Genomic DNA, 26072 nt, shown 5'->3' on the forward strand with positions numbered 1-26072 from the left:
GAATGGCCCTGGGGTTGTGTCCAGCAACCGAGGGCCTATAGAACGGGGTACCGAGCTGACTAACTGATCACTCACCTCTTGGGCCATTGTGTGTAGTTGCAACCTGTGCTCCAAAGTTTCTCTGAGATCTCAGGATATAGGTCACACATACATTTCTAATCTTGTTCAAGGTATAATACCTATACAACTCAATTAATAATGTTACACAAATTTCTAGTCCTTGAAACTTATTATTACCAACTGTTTAGGATAATAAGGAGATGTGGGTTAGTAGTTAATCACCTAGTATAATCAAAATTGTCACATTAGGTATGTTTTCAAGGTCAAACAAAGATATATTTTAGATAGATATATCATCTTCAAACACTTCAGATATATACAGAATATGGCATTTAAAATGTTTTAATAACCCAGTGTTTCATTTTTATGACAATGAGACAAGTCTGCTTCTGGCAGCACCAATTACTTCAGAGAATTTGATGGGCATTGAAGAAACTTGTGACTAGGATAGCAATTTGGGCAAAGAAATTGCTCTTGCCTTGATTGCTTAATGGTATAACCTATGAACTGGATTTGTAAGACCCACAGAAAAGTGACTGCTATACTTTCCAAAAGACAAAATGGTCCCTCAGGGTTCGTGATTCACAGAAAAAAAAAACTGCCAGACATTCTGCAGGATGAAAGCAGCAGATGAACTTTGTCAGTACAAGGAAGAACAGAACTTCAAATTTCCTGCTTCTCTGAAAAGTCTCCCAGATATTATGGGCCTATAGACTGAAGATGGATGCCCCAACATTACACAAAACTTTGGGTGACTGTCCAGGCAGCAAGATAGCTCTGGCTTTTCTAAAACTTTGAAAGTTGCTTACAATGCACTTCTTATTTATGTACATAATATTATTTCCTTCTTGGGTCTCAGAGGGATTTGAAGACTATATAATTATAGTTCTTCTTGTTTACCTGGCACAGAAACCAAGTTATGATAGAAAGTGAATTAGGTACAAGACTTTGGACTCAACAAAATCATATAGATATGGAGTATTTCTCTGAATTTGTCAAGTGCAAATGGACTAGATATTGTTGACATATTTATTTCCTGTATACAATGTATATAGTCATTGTGCTTATTGTATATAGATTTTCTTTTTTTTAAAATATTTTTGATCATGTAAACAAGTGTGTGTGTGTGTGTGTGTGTGTGTGTGTGTGTGTGTGTGTGTGTGTGTGTATTTGGTGTGGAATTATATTGTTATAGGATTAGCTTTGAAAGGGTTTCAAAATGAGTAAATTAGTAATCGGCTATTTTAAAAAAATTAAATTATATAAACCTCACAAGAGTGAGTGGGACAGGAATTTCAAGATTGCAGCTACTTGATTTTACACATGAAGGAACTAAGGCTCAGTGAAGTGTAAGATTTTTCCAAGCTGCCGGGCGGTGGTGGCGCACGCCTTTAATCCCAGCATTCGGGAGGCAGAGGCAGGCGGATATCTGTGAGTTCGAAGCCAGCCTGGTCTACAAGAGCTAGTTCCAGGACAGGAACCAAAAAGCTACGGAGAAACCCTGTCTCGAAAAATAAAAAAAATAAAAAAATAAAAATAATCCAAGCTGTAATCAGTCAGAAGCAAGACTCCGCTCTCTAATTTAAGTGTTCTTACTGTGAGAAGGTCGGTTTCTTGTGAGGAAAACAATCAAATGGAGTAAAAACCAAAACAGAATCTGTGGCGCGGCAGAGCCGCACAGCGTCCAGACAGATTTTCTTATATTGGTTATAGCATTCTTTTTTGTTTTAGACAGAAAGGGAAAATGTAGTGGCATTTCATTCATGTTTTAATAAGTATAGCTTTTCCAAGGATCCACACTGGGCAGCATTACAGACAAGGCAGCAATGACAAAAATCTTCAATCCCAGTAGCCACACTAGCTTGCCATAGAAACCAGGCAGTAGTGCTGCATACTCTTAATCCCAGAACTAGAGAGGATTATAAAATGTGAGAGACAGCTTAGTCTCAGTCTTATTCTGAGATTCCTGAGGGCAAGATTGCCCTTTGTGACTGAAATAGAGGTAAGAGCCAGTGGCTGGGTACTTTGCTTTTCTGACATTCATGTTGAACCATAGTTTCTGTCTCTGAGATTTTATTAATCATGCTTCAGGGAGGAGAGGAAGGAGGGGAAACTGTGGTCAGGATGCAAAAACAAACAAACAACAAATAACAGAGTCTCAACCAAATCAGGTCAGGCTGAATATTTCTGTGAGTGATTGTCCTAATTGATATAGGAGGCGCAAGCCACTGCAACAACATCATTCTTAGGCAGATGGTCCTTGGTTGTAAAAGAAATGAGCTAAGCATGATCCAGAGTATGAGCCAGTGAATGAGCCAGCAAGCAACATGTTTTCTGCCTTGACTTCCTTTAGTGATAAAATATAAAACAACTCCAACAGGGAAATGGAATTTTCTCTCTCCTAAAATGCTCTTTTTTCGGGTGTTTTTATCACCCCAAGAGAAAGAACCATAGAACAGCATATAGGGAAGAAACGACTATTTGAAACAAAGTGATTTGTACTCAAGAGCAAACCCCTTTGGCACCCTCTAGGCAAGAAGGTAAATTTAGAAAGAGATGGTAAGATTTAGACAACATTAATTGGCCAGAAAGTGCAGGTGCAGGCCCCTACAAAAGTGTCCTCTCCTTTTTTTTAACTAGATGGGAATTCTCTGTGTAACACCAAATGTTTTGGAACTTGTTCCATAACCAGGCCAGCTGGAAGAGATTCTGCTGCTACTACTTCCTGGGTGATGATGGGATTAAAGGCATTCACTGTCCTGCACAACTGTGTCCTGTCCTAACCTCAAAAGAAGTATCCTAGGACTTTCCTTCAAAATTTCCTGAGCACAAGGCTCCTTGTGAGAATGCCCACCCTCTGGTTCACACTACTTCCCATGTTAGACCTGGTCTTACCAGGACAAATCTGAAACCCTGCCTAGACCCATCCTACAGAAGGAGAGATTAGAAGTCCTGAACAGCACAGGGATTGGAGTGATGTTCCCTGCACACTACCTATGCTGAACGTGTCAGGGAAGTTCTTATTTGGTTCTTTGACCTTGCTTGCTGTAGCTCTAGACATGAAATTACAGTTCTTCCAGTGATCTTCAGGGGATGTAAGAAGGGCATATTCTCATCGCTCTGGGAATTTTTTCCCTGAGCAGACTGACTTCCATCTCTGTCCATGCTAACCTTGAACTCCCTCCCTAGACCATTTTCTGACCTACTGTATCCTTCCTTTGTCTGAGATCAGCATTATGCATGGGTGCTGTGAATGTCTCCTCCCTCCTGTCCTCTCTCATGGAGGAAGGCTTGATTACAACCAAGGGGTCATCTAGGAAAGAGCAAAGGTGACCCAGGAAAATCAGAGAGGACAGGTGCAAACCCAACACATAATGGAAAAATGTTGTCCTGAAACATAGAATGAAGGATCCCATAGTCCTTTCAAAGACACACAGGTCACCTCATTCCCAACATTGAGCACATGAAACTCTTCACACAATGCTTCCTGGGCCGCTCTTCTAGATCATTAATTTGATTGGTGACATTAGTGATAAAGGATTGATCTTCATCCCTAGTCATCAATTAGCCTGCCTCTTTCCAGCCCTCAGAGATATTTCTGTCAACTACTTGCAAGAATTAAGTAAATACGATCTTCCCAGAGCATTGAGAACACAGGGTAGGCTGGGTGCTCAGCTTGGTCTCTGTATCATATGGACACATAGACAAGATGGAGGCTCCATCTTTGGTGCTGACAGACCCAAGGCAAGGACACAGCAAGTGTCAGCCATAAGATGAGTCATTGTTCTCTGAGGGCGTAGGGATGCTTATCAGCTTTGTTGCTCAATATGTTGTTTGGAGAAGAAACATAAAGGGAAGTTGAGTGAGATGCAGGGCAACACTGAGAGTGGACAGGATTGAGCATTGATTTGGACTCGAACCCCACCACTCACAGCCCATTGGATCCTGTAACAGTGCTCCTGTCTGAGAAGAATCTCAGAGCAGAAGGAGGAAGAACAGCACAGCCTGAGTTCTGTGTTGGAGCTGAAATTCTTCTCCTCAGAAGGAGAACAACGAGTGAGAAGATTGATGGAGTTCTCTGTGCTTCTCTACAAGAGGTGTACCCTCTGGGAGAGGCTTCTACTCACAGGTAATGGTACCTAATCTCTGACTCTGTTGGAAGGGGAACTTAGAAGCAGGCTGGAGTCTCGTAAAGAAACCAAGATGTTAAGAGGAGACTCAAGGTTTCCGTGTGCACTCACGGAGCAAAAGGTACAGAAAGGGACAGAGGCTCAGCAGCCTGAAGCTCTCAGAAGACAGGAGGTGATGATGGTAAGAGAAAAGCCTGAAGCACTTCATATTCACAGTGAATTTCATTGGCTGTAATGTTCTGAAGATAGATGTTCCCACTGTGACAGTATGGCCCTCCAAAAAGAAATCAAACAGGGGAGGGCTAGTGAAATGGTTCAGTGTGTGAAGATACGGTAACCTGAAACTAATCCTCTGCTCCCACACAGTAGACAGAGAGAACAGGTTCCTGCAGGTTCTATCTTCCATCCACATAGGAGCTCTGGATAGAAATAACATATATACACCCTGGAACATGTGGCCTCACACAGATTTGTGGCATACATCTTCAGATGTACACTAGCAGCCTGCACAAATGCACACATATATTTAAATTAGTAAATCTAAAATCACTTATTTCACACTGAAATATAAGTACTGTCATAAGTTCCAAACTTAGGAACTATGAAGAGAAATTCACGGAGACACATTCCTTATTCCTTCCTTCCATTTTTCCTTTATTTGTGTCTGAATCTCTTCCAGGAACTGAACCTTCCAAAAATTCAGAATAATATTGCCCTTATAAGTCCCTAGTTCTGAACTGGCAGTTCTGTTTCAGCCCTTAATACCAGCACTCGTGGGGCAGAAGCAGGTGATCTCTGTGAATTGAAAGCCAGCCTGGTCTACATAGCAAGATCCAGGAAAGTCAAAGCTACACAGATAAACTCTGTTTCAAAAGCCCAAAAATAAAAAATAAAAAAGTCCTGGTTCTCGAACCTGATGTCAGCATATCCAATGAGAAACCCTGGGTTAACTAGAATCACAAAGGGATCAGAGAAAAAATGAGAAAGTGTGGAGTCTCCAGAGGAGGAGTTCAGAGAGGCATTGACCTCACACCAAATAATCTACGTGAGGTGGGATGATGGACACTGAGGGGGAACTAGGAAGACACTTAAGTGGAGAATTCCTGAGAAGGTAAACGACACACTCTGACGCTCTAAATCAAGGGAAGTCATGGTGCTAATGTATACCAAGGGTGGTGGGCACAGTCCTACTTACACACCAAAATGAGAGACGATCATACCTCTTTAATATTGGTGCTTTTTCTCAATTCCCTTCTAGCCTCCTTTTTAACCTCCTGGCACCTGTCTTCCACTGCCAATGTGACCATTGAATTACTGCCAAATCCAGTGGCCGAAGGAGATGACGTCCTTTTCCTTGTTCACCATCTGCCAAAGGATATTATAGATGTTACCTGGTTCAAAGGGCGGGGAAGAGAGAAACAACAAATTGCACTGTATGTACTGCACAAAAATTTAAGTATGCCAGGTCCTATACACAGCGGGAGAGAGACAATATATCACAATGGATCCCTGCTTCTTGAAAAGGTCACCCAGAAGGATGCAGGATTCTATTCCCTACGAACCTATAGTAGAGGAAGAAAATTTGTATCAACAATGCCCATGTACCTCCACGTGCATGGTAAGTTATTCATTGAGAACTCTGTGAGCTAGGTGAGGTTCATTTCACTGGACATATACAGGAGAGTGGTCTCTGCTTACCTTCCTTCCCTGTGCATTGTATCCCCATGGTGGGGTTTGAACATTTAATGTGGGAAACATTTGGTGGAGAATAATGACAAGAGATCAGGATCCTTCATTTGACTTCACTTTGACACAGGTGGGTGTATGGTAGGTAACTCAGCCAAAGATACAGCCTCTGTCTAGAGTCTAGGGATTCTCACAGGTTTGTTTCCTTGAGAAAGACTTTGAGGGAATTAGCATTGTACCTGGTGGAGGAAAACATAAAGTCCTCAGAAATGTGAGCACCAGGACGCCCTGGGTCAAGACTTCTGTCCCAACTCAACTCCAGGTATCCACGAGGAACATTTTCTAAGTGTAGGGTTTGACTTTCACATGGCAGGAAAGAGTGCCTCCTGGTAGTTGAAAACTTTTGAAGTGAGGGATTAGAGAGTGCTTTGTCCTGAGAGCCTTGGCTGGGTTTCATCCCTTGGCCATCTTCTTCAGAGAGTCAATAGTGAAACATAGCTCAACAGGTGTCCAGGCCATTGGCTAACTGTCCCGTTGGTCATGTGAGATTTCACATGAAAGTTGTGGTCCCCAAGGATAGGGACTCAGGACACAGATTCTTCTTACAAGGGCCTGTCCTCTAGGTCCAACTAGGGGAATTCGCTCCTTCAGGCAAATGGCTACAGGCTATGCTGATCTGACAGCTTTGCAGACATGAGCTATAGTTCCCCTGGTGATCACCGGGGATGTCATCAGGATACACAATGAACTGGCAGAAAAATATTTGCCTAAACCAGGAACTAGCCTAGTAACCTGGTTTCACCTCTGTTCTTACAGACCAGAAAATTATTGTCTCAACATTCTCAGAGCTACTGGCTATTTAATGTGTCTACTACACTGCCAGGAGACCATGTTCTCTCTTCCCACGTCATGTGTTTCCTTTGGAAAACCCATGGTATCCAAGGGGAATCAACTAGATAGAGGTTCAAGGCCTCTCAGAAAGACCGTCGATCACATGAGCAATCCCATTATACAGTTCAGCAAACAGAAGAAGAGGGAGAATCATGTCGAAAATCATCCACAGGTTGAAGGATCTAGCAGCATTTTTCCCAGAATTACCTCCTCCCACACACCAAAGATGTGAGACTCATGACAAATGACATATCCTATGCCTTTGACCTCGGTCAGAACCTAGTCTGATTGTCAGTCTAGGGAGAAGAGATTCATTTTTTTTCTGCATACATCAAACACTTGGTCCCTTTGTACCTCAAGGGCAGTTTTATCACCTTCGTGCTGAGAGGAAATTCCAGGTATCCAGAGAATTGAAAATGAGGCAGATTGGATGCCCAGCTGGGTTTCTTTGTCACACAGTTATGCAGATTTTCCATTTTTCAAGCTGCCAGAGCCTAGACCAGCACACAGCAGAGTGCAGTTCCTGGGTCAGCTCCAATTATCTCTCCTCACAGGGATGGTCAGTAGCCTTGACTCTCACTCTGTTCTAGAGGAGAGAATGGGAAAGGAACATGGGACAGCACTGAAACCACAAGTGCAGTGTTTTGAAAACAGACCCACCCTCAGCCCATAAGACTCTGGGAGGAGCTCCTTTCTGGAAGAGACTCAGCTGAAAAGGGGGAAGAACAGCAGAGCTTGGGAGCTGTGGTGGAGCAGAAGTTCCTCATAGAGACAGATAGATGACTGAGACAATGGAGGTCCTCTCTGTACTCCTCTGAAATAGACCCAAGAGGGACAGAGCAGCAACAAAGCCAGAGAGTGAAGACACCGGGTCTGTAGGGGAAGAGGTTGGGCATGCATCGCCACAACACTAATCCACTGTACGTGTGAGCAGTCAGCTGTAAGCTTGGTTGGACAGGGAGAAACTCACCCAGAAACATAGGCTGAGCAAGGGACACAACTGCTCATGACAGAAGGCCTTATCTTAGTCAAATACAAAACTTCCAGTTTTGATGGATCTCTCTCTTCCTTCTAGCTTTCGTTTGGAAGTGTGGACGCCTTGCAAACTTTGGCCAGACCACTATTGAATCAGTGCCACCCAGCATTGCTGAAGGGGAAAGTGTTCTTCTACTCGTTCACAATCCTCCAGAGAATATTTTAGGCTTTGTCTGGTTCAAGGGAAGGGCTAACTTCAAGAATATTGTGGCCACCCGGTTTATACAAGATATGAAAGCAACTGTGTGGGGACCTGCATACAGTGGCAGAGAGACATTGCACAGTGATGGATCCCTGCTGCTTCACAGGGTGACTCGGAAAGACTGTGGATTGTACATTCTAAAAATTCTGAGAACAGATAAGGGAAGTGAATACACACAAGTGCAACTCCAGCTGGACAGTAAGTGATTCTCTGTGATTGTTCAGTGCTGGGTGGGGTTTAGACACACACGACTGCCATGGCTGGCCTAGCATCCCTTGTGGGACCCCATGTTGAGGTTTGAGCACTTAGTGAAGGACACACTGGTAGAGCCAAATGGCCATAGATCAGCTTCCGTCATCTGACTCCACCTGCATCAAGGAAGACCTTGATGGAAAGTAACTCAGCCTAAGATGTCAGAGTCAGCCCACTCTCTTGGAGCTCTACACTAGGGAGCCCTGAGTACTGTCATCTTTTCAACACTGGAGCGAAGTCACCCAGGAGAACATTTTTCTATTGTTCTTCTCTTAATTCTTTCAAAACTTATAGGGAAAAATGGTATTAGAATCCCATGTCAAACTGTGGCATTTATTAGCTTACAACTGAGATTGTCATAACTAAAATCCAGGACCTGGTACAGAGACCACGGTGGAGTGCTGTCTACTGGTGTGCTCCACTTGCTTGCTCAGTCCTCTCTCTTATGTCACCCAGAAGTCCCAGCCCAGGGCTTAAACTGACTGAATTGGTCTAAATTCTTACATCAGCCCCAGTTTAAAAACTGTACTAAAGTTATGCCCAAAGGCCAATTTGGTTGTGGCATTTTCAACTGAGTTCTTTTCTTGAAAAATGACTGTAGCTGGTGGCAAGCTGATATAAAAACAATCAGCCTAGTGGCCAAGCCTTTAGTGAATGAAGCATGCCTTGAAGATCAGACTGCTCCAAGACCCCATACAGTCCCAGACCTAAGGGCTGTATGTCACAACAGGAATTGCTTCTATAAGGTGAAGTCAGGGGTCGAATGTGCTTTAAAAAAAAACAGAAGAAAAAACCTAGAAAGTGAAATTTCCAGGCCTGTTGAGTTCAGGGGAGACATCATCTTAAATGTCAGTGTTCATGAGTCTGTACAGTATCTGACTAAGGGCAGTGAGGGAGCAGCCATGTAGACACCCAAAGAGACTGTTCCACGGAGGACATGACACATTCAGGGACACTGTTGGAAAGAAGGAGGTCATGATTCAGCCCTGTTTTAAGAGGAAGAGAAACACACATACCTGGAACTCTAGGCTGAGTGATGAATCCATCTGCTCAGGATGGAGTTCACCATCTTTTCACAAAGCACAATGATCCCCATGTGATGGTTTTTTTTTCCTCTTTTCTCTCCCAGCTTCCTCCCATTCTCAGTTCTGCAACCCTTTCGCTTCTTCCCAACTCATGATTCAACCGGTGCCTCGATATGCAGCTGAAGGGGAAGATGTAGTTCTTCAAGTTTATAATCTTCCAAAAAATGTGAAAGCCGTTTTCTGGCACAAGACAACAGACAGAACTCAGGTCTTTAAAATTGTAAAATACACCAGAGGCAAAAAATCCATCTCCTGGGGGCCTGAACACAGAATTAAAAAGACAGGATACAATAATGGATCTCTGATACTCAGGGATCTCACTGAGAAAGATGCAGGAATCTACACACTAACAGTTTTAAAGAAAGATTTCAAAATTGAAAGACTATACGTGGAAATTTATGTAAAGAGTAAGTGACTCTCTATGGTCCCCAACTGCTTGAAGTGTCTGATCCCACTTCATACACTAACCTGTCAGGATTGGGTTGTGCCTGTTCTCTCCTCCACTGCATGTGTCCCCACACTGGGGTTTGGGTCTCTACTGCAGGACACACATGGGGTAGACAAACTGTAATAGATCCGAACCCCACACTTGCCTTTCCATAAAGAAAGGAGGAACTGTGCTGTGTAAACTCAGCCCCAGGATGTCAACTGTAGCTCTCACCATACACATGTCCTCAGAAAGAGGGGGTCAGGCAGTTCCTGAATAGTTAAACCATGGGGTCCTCACAGAGTCTGTTAGCCTGGACTCCAAAGCTTTGTCTCTGGCTAAACAGTAGGTGACAGTGGAAAGTTTATGTCACTGTTTTGGTTAGATTTTCTGTTACAACCAACAAGGAACAAGGCTTTACTGACTGTCCCATAGAGTTTAGAATCAGCTGTTTACTGCCATGAGAGCTGCAGTTGCGTAGGTCACCTGTGCAACTCCTTCTGAGATTCAGTGGTCAGGTGTCTGGGCCATAAGCCTATTACTCTGATGGGCTGATGAGACTTCACAGGAAGGTCAAGGCACAAAGGGAAGAAACTGAGGAGGCAGCTGCTCCAGATCCCTCACCCTGAGGGGTCCAACCTAGGGAATTCTCTTCTGCAAATAAACAGTAGCAGATGCTGCTAATGTGAGCAGCTCCCCGACCCCAAGTTCAGATCATTGCTCATAACTAAGTTCAAATCATGAACACAGCAATGACCAGGCACTATGTGTTCTATTACGGGGAAACTGAGACACAGAAAACAGTGCCTAAATCTGGGTAAAACAGTTCCTGAGTGGCAAATCCAAACCACAAGTCATGTCTATAGTCACAGCTCCAAATTCTCCCCACTGGATGTTTTAGAAAGTGTGAACTAAAGAGGGTCTGGTTTACTGTGTGGGCTACTGTCATTTGGTATTCTCCTCTGTTTCTTCACAGAGAATGTGACACAGCCCTTTGTGCGAATCACTGACACCACAGTCTCTGGAGGTACATCTGTGATCTTCACCTGCATTTCACCTGACACTGATGTCTCCATCCGTTGGATCTTCAATAAGAAGAATCTTCAGCTCACAGAGAAGATGACTGAGTCTCCTACAAAGTGTGGACTCAAAATAGATCCTGTCGGAAGTGAGGATGCTGGAGAGTATCAGTGTGAAGTTTTTAACCAAGTCAGTTCAAAGACCAGTTTCCCAGTTTACTGGGGCAGTCATAAATGAGTGACCGCTGCTCTCATCCCACACCAGAGTATAGATATTTCTTTATCAATGGGGTACAAAATGGAGACACACTATGTGTTGAAAATGATTAGTTACTACTCAGACACAGCCAGTACGCTGACTCATACCTATAATACTGGAATACACGTGTGTACAAGTAAAGACCGGGAATAAAAGTGATGTTGTCTTAAAAGGAAAATAAAGACATCAATATGATAAACAAAATCCAAAGACTTTAAGAACTTTTGTTATGGGTCAAATATATTGTGATCCCTCAGAACTCATAGAAACTAATTTCAGGAGCCCTCAAACTTTGGATGCTTGGAGTCTGTTTAGAAAATGGTGCATTGTTTTCATTGAAGAAAAACACCCTCTTGTATGCTCACATACATTTTCTCTTTAACTCACCTAAATCCAATGCTGCCTGCACACCATTTATCCACGTGAAGTGAGAAAGAGTAAAGACAGGAGAATGGACTGTTTATGATTTACTGTGGACATCGCTGGTTTCTAAATGCACAGATGTAGCATCCTTCACCTAAGGGCAGATCACACTCTTTTCACCCTGAATGTGGCATTCACAGTGGGACCTTGCACCTGAGTCTTCTTTCTTGTTGATATGTATTTCTTTCCTTTTACATTTTCTCATATTACATCACCTCACAGTTCCCTTCTCTCCACCTCTCCCTAGACCTCATTTCACCTCTACCTCGGAGCCACTCATCTTTGCCTTTAAATAATGAGCAGGCTTCCAGGGATATCCACAGAACATTGCATAGCAAGTTATATTAAACTTGCCACCATCCCTCATATCAGAGCTGGGAATGGCAATCCTGCAGGAAGAAAGGGGTCCAAGGGCATCAAAAGAGTCAATGGTGTCTTCCTATTCTACCTTTAAGGGAACTCAAGAAACTAGACTTTAAAATGCTAATTAACCCAATTAAAAAATGGGGCACTGAACTGAACAGAGAATTCTCAAAAGAAGAAGGTCAAATGGCCAAAAGACACCTAAGGTCATGCTCAACTTCCTTTGCAATCAGGAATATGCAAATCAAAACAACTTTGAGATATCATCTTACACCTGTCAGAATGGCTAAAATCAAAAATACCAATGATAGGCTTTGCTGGAGAGGCTGTGGAGGAAGGGGTACCCTCATCCATTGCTGGTGGGAATGCAATCTTGTGCAACCACTTTGGAAATCAGTGTTTTAGTTTCTCAGGAAATTCGGGATCAACCTACCCCTGGACCCATGATGTGGGAGTGATTTCTTATTAATAAAGAAACTGCCTAAACCCATTTGATATGCCAATCCTTAGGTAGGCAGAGTAAACAGAACGGAATGCTGGGAGAAAGAAGCTGAGTCAGGGAGTCGCCATGGTTCTCCCACTCCAGAGAGACGCAGGTTAAGATCTTTCCTGGTAAGCCAGCTCGTGGGCTACACAGATTAATCAAAATGGGTTAGACCAATATGTAAGAGCTAGCCAATAAGAAACTGAAGCTAATGGGTCAGGCACTGTTTAAAAGAATACAGTTTCCGTGTAATTATTTAGTGGCATAAGCTAGAGCTAGCCATGTGAGCGGCCGGGTGCCGGGAAAGTAGCCTGCCGCTCCTAACACAACAGACCCAGCAATATAACTCTTGGGAATATACCCAAGAGATAGCCTATCATATGACAAAAACATTTGTTCCACTATGTTCATAGCAGTATTATTTGTAATAGCCAGAACCTGGAAAAAACTAGATGCCCTTCAATGGAAGAATGAATGAAGAAAGTGTGGATATATACACATTAGAGTACTACGCTGCGGTAAAAAACAATGACTTCTTGAATTTTGCATGAAAATGGATAGAAATAGAAAACACTATCCTGAGTGAGGTAACCCAGACCCAAAAAGATGAACATGGGATGTACTCACTCATAATTGGTTTCTAGCCATAAATAAGGGTCACGAAGTCTACAATTGCTGAACCTAAAGAAGTTAAATAAGAAAGTGAACCCTGGGCTGAAGAGATGGCTCAGTGGTTAAGAGCATTGCCTGCTCTTCCAAAGGTCCTGAGTTCAATTCCTGGCAACCACATGGTGGCTCACAACCATCTGTAATGAGGTCTGGTGCCCCCTTCTGGCCTGCAGACATACACACAGACAGAATATTCTATACATAATAAATAAATAATTATGTTGTAAAAAAAAAAAAGAAAGTGAACCCAAGGAAAAACATATAGTTATCATCTTTGCTATGGGAAGTAGACAAAATTGCTGGGAAGAAAATTGGGATCTTGGGGGTGGGGTGGGATGGGGGTTAGAGGAGATGGGGACAGAACACTGAGAAGGGGAGAATAGGGGGAATTTAGGGAAACAGAATGATTGGGATAAAGGAAGGTTGGATAGGAGAGCAGGGAAGCACAATTCTTAGTTAAGTGAGCCACTTTAGGGTTGGCAAGAGACTTGAACCTAGAGTGGCTCCCAGGAGCCCAAGGTGATGTCCCCAGTTAGTTCCTTGGGCAGCTGAGGATAGGGAACCTGAAATGACCCTAGCCTATAGCAATACTGACGAATATCTTGCATATAACCATAGAACCTTCATCTGGTGATGGATGCAGATAGAGAGAGAGACCCACACTGGAGCACTGGACTGAGCTCCCAAGGTCCCAATGAGGAGTAGAAGGAGGGAGAAGATGAGCAAGGAAGTCAAGACCACGAGGGGTGCACCCACCCACTGAGACAGTGGGGCTGATCTATTGGGAGCTCACCAAGGCCAGCTGACTGTGACTGAAAAAGCATGGGATAAAACTGGACTCTCTGAGCATGGCGAACAATGAGGGCTGATGAGAAGCCAAGGACAATGGCTCGGGGTTTTGATCCTACTACACGTTCTGGCTTTTTAAGCGCGTAGCCAGTTTGGATGTTCACCTTCCTAGACATGGACAGAGGGGGAAGGACCTTGGACTTTCCACAGGGCAGGGAGCCCTGACTGCTCTTTGGACTGGAGAGGGAGGGGGAGAGGAGTGGGAGAAGGGGAAGAAGGGTGGGAGGAGGGGAAGGGAAATGGGAGGCTGGGGGAAGGCGGAAACTTTTTTTCTTTTTTTATTCCTTTTCTCAATTAAAAAAAAAAAAGAGTTCCAGAAGAATAGCCATCTGCATTACCATAACTTACATGCTAAGGTCCTAGCTCAAATCATGTAAGATCAATGATTATCACCTCAGTCTCTGTGATTCTTTATAAGCCTTGATCAATTGTTTTTGTGTTCCATATTTTCATGGTATCTTTGATTCATCTGATTCCTTCAATTCTTCCTTCCTCTATTCTACGGGTTCCCCAGGCACTGCCAAGTGTTTGGCAGTAAGTCTATGCATTTGTTCCCATATGTTGCTGGATGATGCCTCACTGATGAATTTTAGGCTGAACATTGATCTAGTAGTATAACAGAATTTCACTAGTAATCATTTTATCGAAATGTTTTCTGAGTCATGTTTGATTCTACCCTGAATTTCTTGTCTGTTCAGCCTCTGGTTCCTAGCCATCCAAGGCAGTATCAAGTCAGGACTTGATCTCAAAGCATAAACTTTAATTTGGACCAGTTATTTGTATACCAATCCCACAAAATCTGTTCCCCCATTGCCCCAGTACATGTTTCAGGAAGAATAGATTGTAGGTCAGCTATTTCGTGACTGGATTGTTGCCCCAGTCCCACTGCTACAGGTTTTCTGTAGTAAGATTGCTGGTTCAGGTTACCTATGCCTCACTACTAGGATTCTTAGGATCACTCGTAGATTCCAGAGAGATCTGACTGTAGTACACTTCCAAATCACTCCCAAAATGCCCCACCATTCCACTTCTGTGGGGTTTTTATGTGTGATTTAAGCTTTAGTAATGTTTATTTTACAAATATGCATACCCTTGTATCTGGGACATAGATGTTTAGAATTGAGACTTCATCTTAATGGATGTTTTCTTCATGGACTCATATAAAATGTGCTTCTTCATCTCTTTTGATTAATTTTAGTTTGAAGTCTATTTTGGTAGCTATTAGAATAGCTACACCAGCTTATTTCTAATGTCTATTTGATTGGAAATTCTTTTCCTAACCTTCTGGTACCCTCTGCATACTGCTGAACTTACTATACAATCACTCTTGTACACACAACTGAAGGTGAGAATATTCTATTAGTTCTTTTTTCTTTTAGTTTTTCAAGACACAGTTTCTCTGTGCAGCCTTGTGATGTGGTAAGGCCTTCTGTATATGCGTTAATTTTATTGGTTAAGAAAGAAGCTGTTTTCGGCCAATGGTTTAAGAGAGTACAGCCAGGCTGGAAAAGATATAGAGAGAAAGTAGGCAGAGTCAGAGAGACACAACATAGTCACCAGAGTAAAAATATGCAAGTTGCCAGATGGAACCTTGCCTGTAGGCCACAAGCCTAATATAAAATAATAAGAAATGGTTAATTCTAGATGTAACAGCTAGCTAGCAATATTCTTAAGTGATTGGCCAAGCAGTGATTTAAACAATATAGTTTCTGAGTGATTATTTTGGGAGTCTGGGCATCACTCTATTGAAGAGGCTGGCCTCAAACTCATAAAGATCCACCTGCCTCTTACTCCTGAATGTTTGGATTAAAAGCAAAAATATAATACACATAAAAATGTTTTTAATAAATTTGTAAACTTATTTTACACACCAACCACATATTCTCCTCCCTACTCTACTCCTATTCCCTCCCTCCACCCCCGTCTACCCCCATGTACTCAACTTTCATCTCCATTAAGAAAGGGTAAGACCTCCTATGGGAATCTACAAAGCAAGGCATATCAAGATGAGGCAAGACCAAGCTCCTCCCTCCTACATTAAGGCTGAGTTTTGCATCCCACCATAGTAAATATTCTAACATGCCAGCCCATGCAACAGGAATAGGTCCTGGTGCGACATATAGGGACCGCACAACAGAACCAAATACACAGCTGTCATTCATACGCATAAGATCTCAGTCTGTCCCATGCAGGCCCCTTAGCTGTTGGTCTAGACCATGAGCTGCCATAAGCTGTCTCTCTGGGTTTGCCCATCATGATCTTGACTCCCTTTGCCAATATAATACCTTCTCCCATTCTTCAATTGGACTCCCAGAGCTCAGTCCAGGGCTTACCTGTGGATCTCTGCTTATGCTTCAGTAAGTTACTGAATGAAGTCTCTATGATGACAATTAGGGTAGGTACCAATCTGATTATAGAAGTTCAGTTCAGGTACTCCCTCCAGTATTGTTAGGAGCCTTTACTGAGATCATCCTTGATTCCTGGGAGGTTCTATGGTAACAGGTTTCTCCCTAACACCATAATTGTCCCCTCTATCAAGATATCACTTTCATTGCTCTCCCTTGTCCTCCTTCCCCCAAATCGACCATCGTGATCCTTCATGTTCACATTCCTCATCTCCTCCTCTCTATTGCCTATGCCCAGTTTACCCAGAAGATCTCATGTATCTCCCCTCCCAGGGCAATAAATGTGTCCCTTTTTTGGTCCTTGCTGATATCTAGTTTCTCTGGGGCTGGGAATTGTAGCTTAGTTATCCTTTGCTTTGCATCTAATATCCACTTATGATTGGGTACATACTGTTCTTGTCTTTCTGGGCCTCACTCGGTATGTTTTTTTTTTCTTTCAGCTCCATCCATTTATCTTCAAAGTTCATGTCATTGTTATTTATCACTGAGTAATGCTCCATTGTGTAAATGTACCACATTTACCACAATGTAGGGGTGGGTGTGGGGTGGGAGAAGGAAAGAGGGGGAGAGAGAAAGGAGAAAGCAAGACTGGAGAGAGCTTGGGGGAGTGGGAGGGTAGAGATGGAGAAAGGGCAGATATAGGAGCAGGAAAGAAGATATCTACATTAAGGGAGCCATTTTAGGGTTGGCAAGAGACTTGGCTCTAGAGGGGATCACAGATGTCCACAGGGATGTCCCCAGCTAGGTCCTTAGGCGGCATAGGAGAGGGTGCCTGAACTGGTTTTGCCCCACTATCACACTGATCTCAAATATCACCATAGAATCTTCATCCGGTGACAAAGAGAGATAGAGACAGAGACTCTCATCAGAGCAACAGACTGAGCTCCCAAGGTCCAGTTGAAGAGCAGAAGAAGGGAGAAGATGAGCAAGGAAGTGTGGACCGAGAGGGGTTGGTCAACCCACAGACACAATGTGCCTGATCTAATGGGAGCTCACCAAATCCAGCTGGACCAGGACTGAATGAGCAAGCAATCAAACAGAACTCTCTGAATGTGGCTGACAATGGGGGCTGACTGAGAAGCCACTGATAAATGCACTGGGACTTCTTTCTACTGCATGTACTGGCTTTGTGGGACCCCAGTCTATTTGGATGCAAAGCTTCCTAGGCCTGGATGTCGGGGGGAGGGCCATGGACTTCCCACAGGGCAGGGTTCCCTGCCCTCTCTTAAGGAAGGAGGAGGAGAAAGGAGGGTGAGTGAGGGAGCCGGAGGGGAATGGGAGGAGGGGAGGAATTGTAGAGTTTTTAATGGAAAAATAAATTTTAAAAAAAAATTGCACTCGTACCACCAGTGGAGGAGTGTTCCCTTAATCCAAATCTTCTCCAACATGATCTGTCGTTAGCGCTTTTTTTGTTGTTTTTTTGTTGTTTTGGGTTTTTTTTTTTTTTGACAGCTTGTAGGAACTTTATTTTCCTTCCACCTTTTTTCCCTTTGCTCAGGAGACTGCAGAGGAGCTCAGGACCACTCAGTGGTGGCTCCAACCCACTCGGTGGCCTGCGCTGTGGGAGCTGCTGACCAAATCCTCAGTGGTTGGCTGGGCACTCCAGTCTTCAGTAGGGAACTGCTGGATGGGCACCGAGGGCACCTGCACCCCCTCAGACCAGTCAGACACCTCTGGCTGACCAGCAGTGAACTCAGGAGCTGGTGCAGTCCATTCGCCCTGAAACTCCTCCTTGGTCACGGCCTTCTCAGCAGCAGCCTGTTCTTCCTTCTCAGTCTCCTCTGGGTCTCTGTAGAAGTAAAGATCAGGCATAACCTCCCATGAGTGCTCACGGGAGATAGTGCCACGCATGCAGAGTACTTCCCGAGCCAGCATCCACCACATCAGGCCCACTGAGTGAGCTCCCTTGTTGTTGCACGGGATGGCGATGTCCACATAGCACAGAGGTGAGTCTGTGTTATACAGGGCAATGGTGAGCAGGCTCATGTAAGACGCCTCTGTGAGGGGCTGGTGGTCAGCACTGGGATCGGTCACCACTAGAAGCCGTGGCTCCCTGACGGCTTCCTGGATCTGGTTAGTGAAGGTCCCTGGGGTGAAACGGCCAGCAATCGGAGTGGCTCCAGTGGCGGCAGCAAACTTCAGCACGGCTCGCTGCCCAGTGTTCCTGGAGGAGACGACGCCAACATCAGCAGGGTTCTCGATGGCAACAATAGCCTGAGCTGCAAGCAGCAGCTTCTCCCAGGTCCTCTTCAGATTGATGATGTAGATGCCATCACTTTTCCTTTTGTAGATGTACTGCTACATCTGAAAGTCGAGGTTGGTGCCACCTAAGTAGGTGCCTGCAGCGAGGAATTTGAGGACATCCTCCTCCTTCTTCTGCAGGACATCAAGGGCTCCGGATATTGTGTAAGTTTCCCTTTAAGTTACGTAGGGAACCAAGAACAACGCCATATGGACCCGTCCCGGGGCAGCAGGGAAGGCTCGATAGCGTTTTTTACCTTAGCCATTCTGGCAGGTGTAAGAGCCTATCTCAGAGTCATTTTGATTTGTATTTCCCTGATAGCTAAGGATATTGGATAACTCTTTAAGTGTATCTCACTCATTTCAGATTCTTCTGTTGAGAATTCTTTTTAAATCTGTACAACATTATTAATTGGATAATTTGGTAGTTTGATGTCTACCTTCTGGAGATATTTAAATATTTTGGAGATCAGTCCTCTGTAAAATGTGGATTTGGTGATGATATACCATTATGTATGATGCTGTTTTGCCATATTAACTGCCTTAAAGAAGGTGTTCAGTTTCAAACAGTCCCATTTATTGATTTTTGATCTCAGTGTCTCTGCTACTGGTGTTATATTCATTATGCAGTGTCCTTTTCCAATGCCTGCAAGACTAATTCACATTTTCTCTTCTGTCAGATTCAATTTATCTGAATTTATGTTGAGGTCTTTGATCCATGTGAATTTGTATTTTCTACAGGATGATATAAGTTGATTTGTTGTAACGGAGGCTGCTTTTCCATTTCCTAGCCAACCAGATTCCCAAAACAATCACACAGAAATTATATTATTTAAATCAATGCTTGGGCTTTTAGTTCTAACTTATAATGACTAGCTCTTACATATTAATATAGCCCAATTATACTAATCTGTATATTGCCACAACGCTGTGGTTTACTGAGAAAAGCTCCATCTGGTATCTGTCTCCTGTGGGGCTACATGGCTTATCCTGACTCTGCCTTCTTTCTCCCAGCATTCAGTTTAGTTTTTCCCATAGAGCTATAGTCTATTCTATCACAGGCCAAGGCAGATTATTTACCCATTAACCAATCGTATTCACAACATACAAAGTGGAATCAAACAATACCTCATCTTTTTTTTAGTATTTTTTATTTATTTACTAAAAATATCCACCTCCTACCCTCCTCCCATTTCCCTCCCGCTTGCCCCTCCTGCTCCCACCTCACTCTCCAGTCCTAAAAGAAGTCAGGGTGCCCTGAGTTGTGGAAAGTCAAAGGTCCTCCCCACTCCATCCAGGCCTAGGAAGGTAAGCATCCAAACAGACTAGGCTCCCAAAAAGCCAGTCCATGCAGTAGAATCAAAACCCAGTGCCATTGTTTGTAATAGCCAGAACCTGGAAACAACCTAGATGCCCTTCAATGGAAGAATGGATGAAGAAAGTATGGAATATATACATATTAGAGTACTACTCAGCAGTAAAAAACAAGGACTTCTTGAATTTTGCATACAAATGGATGGAAATAGAAAACACTATCCTGAGTGAGGTAAGCCAGACCCAAAAAGAGGAACATGGGATGTACTCACTCATATTTGGTTTCTAGCCATAAATAAAGGACATTGAGCCTATAATTTGTGATCCTAGAGAAGCTAAATAAGAAGGTGAATCCAAAGACAAACATATAGGCATCCTCCTGAATATTAACCTTCATCAGGCAATGAAAGGAAACAGAGACAGAGACCCCACATTGGAGCACCAGACTGAAATCTCAAGGCCCAAATCAGGAGCAGAAGGAGAGAGAGCACGAGCAAGGAACTCAGGGCTGCGAAGGGTGCACCCACACACTGAGACAATGGGGATGTTATATCGGGAACTCACCAAGGCCAGTTGGCCTGGGTCTGAAAAAGCCTGGGAAAAAACCAGACTCGCTGAACATAGCAGACAATGAGGACTACTAAGAACTCAAGAAAAATGGCAATGGGTTTTTGATCCTACTGCACGTACTGGCTTTGGGGGAGCCTAGGCAGTTTGGATGGTCACCTTACTAGACCTGGATGGAGGTGTGTGGTCCATGGACTTCCCACAAGTCAGGGAACCCTGATTGCTCTTCGAGCTGATGAGGGAGAGGGACTTGATTGGGGGAGGGGGAAGGAAATGGGAGGCAGTGGTGGGGAGGATGCAGAAATCTTTAATAAATAAATTTAAAAAAACAAAACCCAGTGCCATTATCATTGGCTTCTCAGTCAGCCCTCATTGTCAGACAATTTCAGAGAGTCTAGTCTGATCACATGCTCATTAGTCCCAGTCCAGCTGGCCTTGGTGAGCTCCCGTTAGATCAGGAGCACTGTCTCAGTGGGTGGACACACCCCTTGCGGTGCTAACTTCCTAGCTCATGTTATTCCTCCTGCTTCACATCTGGACCTTGGGAGCTCCAATGTGGGTCTCTGTCACTATCTCCATCCATCACCAGGTGAAGGTTCTATGGTGATATGCAAGATATACATCAGTGAGGCTATGGGGGAATGCCAATTCAGGCACCCTCTACTCACCTGCCCAAGGACTTAGCTGGGGACATCTTCTTGGACACCTGGGGACACCTCTAGAGTCTAGTTTCTTACCATCCCTAAAATGGCTCCCTTAATTAAGATATCTTCCTCTCTGATCCCATATTCACCCTTCCTCCATCTCAAACATCCCATTCCCCCAAACTCTCCCCAATCCTCCTCTTCTCCCTTCTCTCTCCCCATCTCCCCTTCTCCCCAACCTACCCCCACAACTATGCTCCCAAGTTTTGCCCAGCGATCTTGTCTACTTCCAATATCCAAGAGGATAAATATATGCTTTTATTTCAGTTCACCTCATTATTTAGCTTCTCTAGGCTCAAGAACTATAGGCTCAATGTCCTTTGTTTATGGCTAGAATCCACTAATGAGTGAATACATACCATATTCCTCATTTTGGGTCTGGGTTAACTCACTCAGTAAAGTGTTTTCTATTTCCATCCATTTGCATGCAAAATTTAAAATGTCTTTTTTTTACCACTGAGTAGAACTCTAATAAGTATATGTGCCACACCTTACTTATCCATTCTTCAGTTGAGGGGCACCTATGTTGTTTCCAGGTTCTTGGCTATTACAAATACTGCTGCTATGAACATAATTAAACAAATGCTTTTGTAGTATGATTTGGCATCTCTTGGGTATATTTACAAGAGTGGTATTGCTGGATCCTGAGGTAGGTTAACGCCCAGTTTCCTAAGAAAACACCACACTGATTTCCAAAGTGGTTGCACAAGTTTGCATTCCCACCAACAATGGATGAGTATTCCCCTTACCCCACATCATCTACAGCATAGGTTATCATTGGTATTTTTGATTGTAGCCATTATGACAAGTGTAAAATGGTATCTCAAGTTGTTTTGATTTGCATTTCCCTGATCGCTAAGGAAGTTGAACATGACCTTAAGTATATTTTGGCCATTTAAACTTCTGTTGAGAATTCTCTGTTCAGTTCAGTACCCCATTTTTAATTGGGTTATTCAGAAATTTAATGTGTAGTTTCTTGATTCTTTATATATTTTGGAGATCAGGCCATTCAGTAGGTTCCTTTTTGTCTTAATGACAGTGTCCTTTGCTTTACAGAAGCTTCTCAGTTTTAAGAGATCCCATTTATTCATTGTTGCTCTTATTATCTGTGCTACTGGGTTTATATGTATGAACTGGTCTCCTGTGCACCATGTATTGCAGACTACTTCCCACTATCTCTTCTATTAGGTTCAGTGTGGTCAGATTAATATTGAGGTCTTTAATCCATTTGGACTTGAGTTTTGTGCATGGTGATAGATATGGGTCTATTTTCATTCTTTTACAGGTTGACATCCAGTTATGCCAGCACCATTTGTTAAAGATGCTTTCTTTCTTCCATTGTATAATTTTAGCTCCTTTGTCAAAAATCAGGTGTTCATAGGTGTATGGATTAATATCCAGGTCATTGATTTGATTCCATTGGTCAACATATCTATATTTAAGCCAATACCAAGCTGTTTTCATTACTGTAGCTCTATAATAGAATTTGAAGTCAGGGTTGATAATGCCACCAGAAGTACTTTTATTGTATAGGATTGTTTGGACTATCCTGAGTTTTTTGTTTTTCTGTATAAAATTGATTATTGTTCTCTCAAGGTCTGTGAAGAATTTTGTTGGGATTTTGATGGGGATTGCATTGAATCTATAGACTGCTTTTGCTACAATTGCCATTTATACTATACTGGTCCTCCCAATCCAAGAGAATGGGAGATCCTTCCATTTTCTGGTGTCCTCTTCAATTTCTTTGTTCAAAACTTAAAGTTCTTGTTAAATAGATCTTTCACTTCCTTGGTTAGAGTTACCCCAAGATACTTTATGCTAATTGTGGCTATCATGAAAGTTGAAGTTTCTCGGATTTCCCTCTCTGCTTCTTTGTTCTTTGTGTATAGGAGGGCTACTGATTTTTTGGAGTTGATCTTGTATCCTGCCACATTACTAAAGGTGTTTATCAGCTGTAGGAGTTCTTTGGTAGAGTTTTTGGAGTCACTTATGTACACTATCATATCATCTGCAAATAACAAAAGTTTGACTTCTTCCTTTCTGATTTGAATCCCCCTGATCTACTTACGTTGTCTTATTACTATTGCTAGACTTCAAGAACTATGTTGAAGAGGTATGGAGAGAGTGAACAGCCTTGCCTTGTTTTTGATTTTATGCAAATGCTTTAAATTTCTCTCCATTTAATTTGATGTCAGCTGTCAGCTTGCTATATATAGCTTTTATTATATTTATGCATGAACCTTGTATCCCTAATCTCTCCAAGACCTTTATCATAAAGGGGTGTTGAATTTTGTCAAATGCTTTTTCCGCATCTAATGAAATGATCATATGGTTTTTTCTTTCAGTTTATTTATATGATGGATTGCATTGATAGATTTTTGTATGTTGAACCAGCCCTGCATCTCTAAAATGAAGCCTACTTGATCATAAAGGATAATTTTTTTATGTGTTCTTGGATTTGGTTTGCCAGTATTTTATTGAGAATTTTTGCGTCAATGTTCATGAATGAGATTGGTGTGTAATTCTCTTTCTTGATTGAGTCTTTGTGTTGTTTTGATATCAGGATAACTGTAGCTTCATAAAAAGAGTTTGGCAATAACTCTTCTGTTTCATTTTGTGAAACACATTAAGGAGTATAGGTATTAGCTCTTCTTGGAAGTTCTGTTAGAATTCTACATTGAAACCATCTGGTCCTGGGCTTTTTTTTTTTTAAAAAATAGGTAAAATTCTATTACTCTTACATATTACATAAAATATAGAAGCTACCAAAGTAGGAAAGCACCAATAAAAATATTATTCAACTATTAATACAGTATTGTACCTACAAAGAAAAGGTTCATAAAAGTATGAAACATTAAAGATTCCCATTACATTGATAGTTATCTATTCCAATGACTGAAAGAAAAATAAAGTTGAAAAACAATCTCACTGACATTATTTGCTGCATTATCGTCAGTTGTACAATATGGAAAAATGATGAAACTAATCAAATCTGGCGTGTAAACAGTACATTGGTGTCCTGCCTTTGTTGCCTTAAATACATATGCCTCTACTTTATGTAAGTGGAAAATCGACATCCTCAAACCTCATATCATGCAATGAAAATACCAGTACTTCTCTGAATTCATCTATCTGTATCCTATGTGGGGAATTCAGTAAGGAGGATCCCATGGAGGTATAGAGAACGATAATGGAGGCCATTTTCTACCTGGATTTCTAAATGAAACGGTTCACTGACAAGGTTATGGCTGAGTGGCTCGTTTCGGGAAACTCATCTGGACTAAGAAATAGAATATTTTGGATTTTTCCACACCATCTCTCCTTTATGCTTTTTCTTTTTTAGAATACATCGATTTCGAAAGCAGGTATTCCACAGTAATTCTGGTGCCAGATCCTAAGGCAAACTCTCAGGTTTCTGAATGAATAAATAATGCAATTCTCCTTTATGAGCCCAGTAATCCTTAAACATTTAAGGGAAGGGTCAGGGAAAATGGGTTAGTCTAAAGCATTGAAGTCTGAGTTTAGATCTACAATGTATACAGAAAATAAGTTCCAGTGATTTGCTCCTATAATCCTAGCACTGGGAAGGGGCAGGATTGTCACTAGGAGTTTATGACTAGCCAACAGAGCTGAACTAGCAAGTTCCAGTGAGAGATCATATTTCAAAAAATAAGGTAGGGAGCAAGGGAGATGTTTCAGTAGGTAATATGTAAGCATGAAAACATCGAATTTGAATCCCCAACATCCACAGACAAAACAAAGCAAATAACAAAACAAACAAGCAATCCAATAAAAATAACTGGTATTTATCTAAAAACAAGTCCATTTCTTTTACATTTTCCAACTTAGTGGCATATAAGCTTTTGTAGTGACCTAATGATTCTCTGAATTTCCTCAGTGTCTCTTGTTATGTCCCCATTTCATTTCTGATCTTGTTAATTTGCATTTTCTCTTTCTGCCTATTGATTAGTTTGAATAAAGGTTTGTCAATCTTGTTCACTTTCTCAAAGAACCAGCTCTTTGTTTCATTGATTCTTTGGATTGTTTTCTGTGTTTCTATTTTGTTGATTTCAGTTTGATTATTTCCAGTCCTCTACTCCTCCTGGGTGAGTCTGCTTCTTTTTTCTCTAGAGCTTTCAGCTGTGCTGTCAAATTTCCAATGTGAGCTTTCTCTGTTTATTTTTTTTTCTTTTTTTTTTTTTTGTGGGCACTAAGAGCTATGAACTTTCCTCCTAGGACTGCTTTCATAGTGTCCCATAGGTTTGAGTATATTGTGTCTTTATTTTTGTTGAATTCAAGAATGACTTTAATTTCTTTTTTTATTTCTTCCTTGACCCAGGGGTGGTTCAGTAGTTGACTGTTCAGCTTCGATGAATTTCTAGGCTTTCTGGGGGTAGAATTATTCTTTCTTTTTTTTCTTTTTTTAAATTGAGAAAAGGAAGAAAAAAACAAGTTTCCACCTCCTCCCAGCCTCCCACTTCCCTCCCCCTCCTCTTACCCTTCTCCCCCTCCTCCCACTCCTCTCCCCCTCCCTCTCCAGTCCAAAGACCAGTCAGGGTTCCCTGCCCTGTGGTAAGTCCTAGGTCCTCCCCCCTCTGTCCATATCTAGGAAGGTGAACATCCAAACTGGCTAGGCTCCCACAAAGCCAGCACATTGCGTAGGATCAAAACCCCGTTCCATTGTCCTTGGCTTCTCATCAGCCCTCATTGTTAGCCATGTTCAGAGAGTCCAGTTTTAACCCATGGTTTTCAGTCACAGTCCAGCTGGCCTTGGTGAGCTCCCAGTAGATCAGCTTCACTGTCTCAGTGGGTGGGTGCACCCCTCGTGGTCCCGACTTCTTTGCTCATGTTCTCCCTCCTTCTGCTCCTCAATGGAAGAATGGATGAAGAAAGTGTGGAATATTTACACATTAGAGTACTACGCTGCTGTAAACAAACAATGACTTCTCGAATTTTGCATGCAAATGGATGGAAATAGAAAACACTATTCTGAGTGAGGTAACCCAG

General features: G+C 42.5%; 1 pseudogene; it reads right to left on the reverse strand.

The window, feature by feature from the left end:
* Nucleotides 1–17672: 17672 nt before the first annotated feature.
* On the reverse strand, nucleotides 17673–21055 carry LOC142855582 (small ribosomal subunit protein uS2 pseudogene; annotated as a pseudogene).
* Nucleotides 21056–26072: the final 5017 nt, after the last annotated feature.

Source organism: Microtus pennsylvanicus, chromosome 1 (genome assembly GCF_037038515.1).
Source record: "Microtus pennsylvanicus isolate mMicPen1 chromosome 1, mMicPen1.hap1, whole genome shotgun sequence".
Taxonomy (NCBI): Eukaryota; Metazoa; Chordata; class Mammalia; order Rodentia; family Cricetidae; genus Microtus; species Microtus pennsylvanicus.